Raw genomic sequence first — 5,000 nt, 5'->3', positions numbered from 1 at the left:
CACTTTGTTCCAGCAGTTCTATGGCTTAGTTTCCCTGCAGAAACGGGTTTTCCCGCTCACAAACCTGAGGCATAGAGTGTTGGCTTAGTGGTCACGCATCCGCGTAGGAAGCGAGAGAATCTGAGCGCACTGGTTCGAATCCCATCCCACAGTCGCAAGTATTTTCTCCCCCTTCCACGCGACCTTGAGTGGTGGTCTGGACGCTAGTCATTCGGATGAAACGGTAACCCGAGGTCCCGTGCTGCAGCTTGCACTTTGCGCACGTAAAAGAACTCACGACAACAAAAAAGGGTTGTCTCTGACAAAGTGATGTAGAAAAATCCACTTCGATAGGAAAACAAATAAAAATGCTGGCAGGAAAAAAAAAAAGGTGACGCTCTCAGTGTAGCGAAGCACTCTCCCAAGGGAGGAGACAGCCCGAATTTCACACAGATAATTATGTTGTGACAAAAAGAATAATACAATACAGTAAGACATTAGGTGTTGGGTTTTTTTTGTTGGTTCTTTTTCCCACTTGCAATGAATGTTGTATCAGACCAGAAGACACATGTACCAAATTCCAGAAAGGATCATCACCATCATAAAAACTGGGGGAAAAAAAAAGCAACAGCAAAAATCACAATACATGATCAGTTTCCATCAAAAAACCAGTGAGGCATTATACAGTAGTATTTACCTCAAAGCGTAGACATAAACATTGACAAGATCGCTTCACATAAGTTATATCGTTCATTTTTTGCTTTTTGTTTTTCTTTCTTTATTTTTGCATACCACCTCTCCCCACCACACCCAGATACTTGTAACAACACACATCCATACACCCCTACCCTCCCTCCCTCCCTCCCAACACACATACCAACACACATAAACAGTTTATATGCTTACAAAAACTGTCAGGGAAAAGGGAATGAAAAAATATTCCATGATATATGGTAAAAAAAAAAAAAAGAGCACAGTTGTGAGCAACAGTGTGATAACCACCAGTTTATGAGCATGATCTTCTTCCTTTTCCCTATTCTCTTGTTAGTGTTATTTTCTAAATTCTGTCTTTCTCCTTTTCCCTCTCTTTGATATAATTCATCCTAAAGTAGCAAAGCTACAAATAATTGGCATGCAATAAATACTATATCTTTTGTGCACAATATAAAGATTATCAACAACTTGTATACATCGGGTGTCCCCCCCAAAAAAAACGTGAACCGCATTTTGACAAGTATTTTCTCAGTGACAGAGAAACCGAATTCATAGGAAAATTTCACACAGTAACCTTAGAGTATCATCAACAAGTCTGCAAGATATCTAAAAGTTCGGACGAAAATTATGCGAGTATTGTCAAATTCAAAACATCATGTCTATCACTGAGAAAATACTTGTCAGAAAGCGGTTCACGTTTTTGTTTTAGCTACACCCGATATGTTCTGTTTCCCCTCTTTTTTTTTTCTTTTCTGCATCTCCTTCCTCATCCACTCTCCCCCCTCTCTCTCTCCTTTTCTTCCAATAACAGTTTACACACATAATTTTGCACAACTGGAACAAAATTAATTTTAAAAAAACACTGTTTTGTTCAGAGTCACATGGCAGATTTATGTATTGATTACTGCCTGTGTAAATTTGTTCGTTGAAGCCAGATTTCCTCCGGTATGGTTGGAAACTGTCTCGTGAGACCGATGAGAGAAGACACGAGCTGAAAAATTCCAGTTTGATAGTCAATCGTGTTCCTACTATGACCATCAGGACAGCAGATGCCCTCTTCTGGGCTAAAAATTGATTATAGTGAAGAGTGTCTTGTCAAAGTTACACCCTCCCCCCTCCTTCCCATCCCCCCCACTCTCTCGGCCAAGAGGGTTTTAGGGCATTTGGCTTTTGGAATGCTTCCAATTTTCAGTGTAACGGACCCCTCGACAGAGCAAATCCAATTTTCAAGTAAATGTTTCATCGCGTTTTTGGTAGTGCAGGCTGCTAGCCTCCGGTTAAATCTAACAGCCCCGTCTGGTAACTGGTTTAACATTGCATATGATTCAACAGTTTTACCCGGAAAAAGAAACAGCATCCCACACTTCAGTTGTACTTGTTGGTGCGTTATAAAATATGATTATCCTCATGGATTGGATCTTTTTTCGTTCGTTTTTTTCCCTTGCGTATCTTCTGTGACAGTTATAATACATGAATATGTGTGTGTGTGTGCATGTGTGTGTGTGTGTGTGTGTGTGTGTGTGTGTGTGTGTGTGTGTGTGTGTGTGTGTTTACTAACGCACACGGACGCATTTAGTTCATCCAACATCTGGTCATGTACGCACACAATTCTCTGGTTTCTTCATATTGCAACTCAAGAGCTCACGTTAAAAGAAAAAAAAAATCATCCCGCGTACATCTTTTTACAAGAATAATAAAAACGTTTTTGTTTTCATCTTTTAACCTCCCATTCTCTCTCCTTTGTCAGTCTTTTGTCTCTACGCATTTCAGAAATTCGTTTCATAGCTGTGAGACGGAGAATTATGTCATTAGGGTAATGATGAACGGAATCAGAGAAGAAAAATATAAGGATTCAGACACAAACCAGAATCGTTCTTATAAATCTCACGCATCATGTAAGACAACCTTCTCGTTTCTTCTCTTGTTCTTCTAACTCGACAGAGACAAGAACATAATTATGGGGGAGCTTTGAGCTTGCAAATCCGATTTCAAAGCAGGACATTTCGCACTCTGACTTGTGTTTCTAATATCCATTTAATATGCTTCAAGGGAAATGTCAGGAAAGCGCACTTAGAAAGGACGTTAACGGGCCTCTTTGTGCATTATGTTGCTATGGGAGATTACCTGCTGCTTGTTAGAAACATGCACGCGAGAAAATTAATGCTGATCAGACTGATGGTTTGCGTCATTTCCGGAACGTGTGTGCTCACAAAGGGTTTCTGACAAGTGACATGTATTGTAGTGCGATGAATTCAGCTTCATTTGACTCTCAAATAAGCTTCCCATGTGACGCCAGTTTTTTTGAAATGATATGTTCGCATTGCTTTCTTTTTGTTGGTTTTGTTTTGTTTAGTGTGTCCTTTGTTTGTTTGTATCTTTGTCAGTTTCTTTCATTCTTTTCTTTTTTCATTCCCTTGTTTGCTTCACGTCGTCCCTTTCTTTCTTTCTTTCTTTTTCTATTATTCTTTCTTTCTTTCTTTTTCTATTATTCTTTCTTTCTTTCTTTTTATTATCTTCCCTACTTCCTTCCTGTCCGTCATTTTCTTTCTTTCTTTCCTTCTTTCTTTCTTTCTCTCTTGTTTATTATCCTCCTTCGTTCGTTCGTTCCTTCCTCCCTGTGTGTCTTTTTCTTTCTTTCTTTCTATTTTTGTTATTATCTTCATTCCCTCCTTCATTCCTGTCTGTCTTTTTCTTTCTTTCTTTCTTTTGAAAAAGAAAATCTTCATTCCTTCATGCCGTCTTTCCTTCCTATCTGTTTATCTTTATCTTTCTTTCTTTCTTTATCATTTTCCTTCCTTCCTTCCGTTCTTCCCTCCTTCCTGTTAGTCTTTTTCTTTCTTTCTTTCTTCTGTGTTATTTTCCCTCGTCGTTTTCTTTCTTCGCCAATGTTTGTGAGAAAAAAGATAATTGAACAAAATGACAACTAATCTAATGATGATCCACATTTAACCGCACGTTTTTTTGTATGTATCTGTACGCATGTGAGTGCGTGCATTATTAAGTATGTATTTTGCGCACGCGCGCGCGCGCGTGTGTGTGTCTCTGTGTGTTGTGTTAGAACCATTCAAGAGGTGCAACAATATGCTTAATACGATATCCCCCTTGTCCTGAGGGCTGTATTGCTATGTGGACAATAAAATGACTTTTCACGTTTCACGTTTCTTCGCTATCCCCTTTCCCACTGATTGCTTTCTCTCTGTCGTTTTCCCTCCCTCTCTTTTTCTCTCATGGTTTGAGGAGACGTTTTCATCTGAAGTTTGTGTGGCCTCTGGGGGACATAGACAGGAGAGGATGAGCTGTGTGTTCGTTCTATAGTTCAGCGTCTTTTCACAATCAGTGATATTTGTCGGATAAAAAAAAAAAAAAAAAAAAAAAAAATGATGGGGGTGCGGGGGTGGGGACGGGTGGGAGGAGTTGGGGCGGAGGAGGGGGGGAGGAGAGGGGGAAGTACGGGAGTGCGAGAGGGGGGGGGGGGAGTGCGGGGGAATAGAAAAGGTAGAAAACCACCAAAAATGCATAACTAACATGCAATTAACAAATAGTAAAGTGTGGTAACTCTCTCCACACACAAGGTACATAACTTCAAGGCAATGCTGCTTACGCGACCAATTCAGCTTGTTCCAATGTATCTTTTATTTACCTGTGTGCTAGCTGAATTGGCAACGTAAGCAGCATTGTCTTGAAGTTATGTACCTTGTGTGTGGAGAGAGTTACCACACTACTATTTGTTAACCATTTGATCTTCTGGCCATTGTTTATTAATAACATGCAATTACATTTAACAGTAACAATTCACTAATGATAATAATAATCAGAAACAATTAACACAATTTCTTAAGTACATTAAGGAATGTAGAAATAGGGCTATGAACTAGTTAATGCATGTAAAAGTTCGACCATAAGAACTTCGTCAGAAATAACTTTCCAAAAATCATCTGCAGAGTAGTTATACTCTTTGAAACACTTGGGCAAGAAGGTACGTAACTGCTGACAGTGAAACAAACAATGCTGCAAGTTGAACTGCTTACCACAGATGCTTGTAACATTTTTACTATACTTTGTCTTCAGCGCATCAAGTTTTATACGGAATGAGCTGTGTGTGCGCGCGTGCGTGTTTGTGTTTATGTCTGTGTGCTTGCGTGTTTGTGTGTATGTCTGTGTGCTTGCGTGCGCGTGTGGTTGTATGTATGTATACATGTGTGTGTTTTGTCGGCTGAATAGATGCTTGTTAGAGTCTGTGTTGTTAATTCTTGTTGACTGAATAAGCGTTTGTTAAGAGTTTATGTTGTGGTATCTGTTGACTGAAT

At 39.5% G+C, this 5,000-nt stretch overlaps 1 long non-coding RNA gene across 1 annotated transcript in view; it reads left to right on the top strand.

The window, feature by feature from the left end:
- The window catches only part of LOC143296404 (uncharacterized), a 75,730-nt gene that overhangs the window by 68,404 nt on the left and 2,326 nt on the right, over window positions 1-5,000 (top strand). The gene's annotated exons all lie outside the window — the stretch shown is intronic.

The sequence above is a fragment of the Babylonia areolata genome, chromosome 21, assembly GCF_041734735.1.
Source record: "Babylonia areolata isolate BAREFJ2019XMU chromosome 21, ASM4173473v1, whole genome shotgun sequence".
In the NCBI taxonomy this organism is placed as follows: domain Eukaryota; kingdom Metazoa; phylum Mollusca; class Gastropoda; order Neogastropoda; family Buccinidae; genus Babylonia; species Babylonia areolata.
Note: the sequence above shows the minus strand (reverse complement) of the source record. Positions and strands in the feature narration are given on the sequence as shown.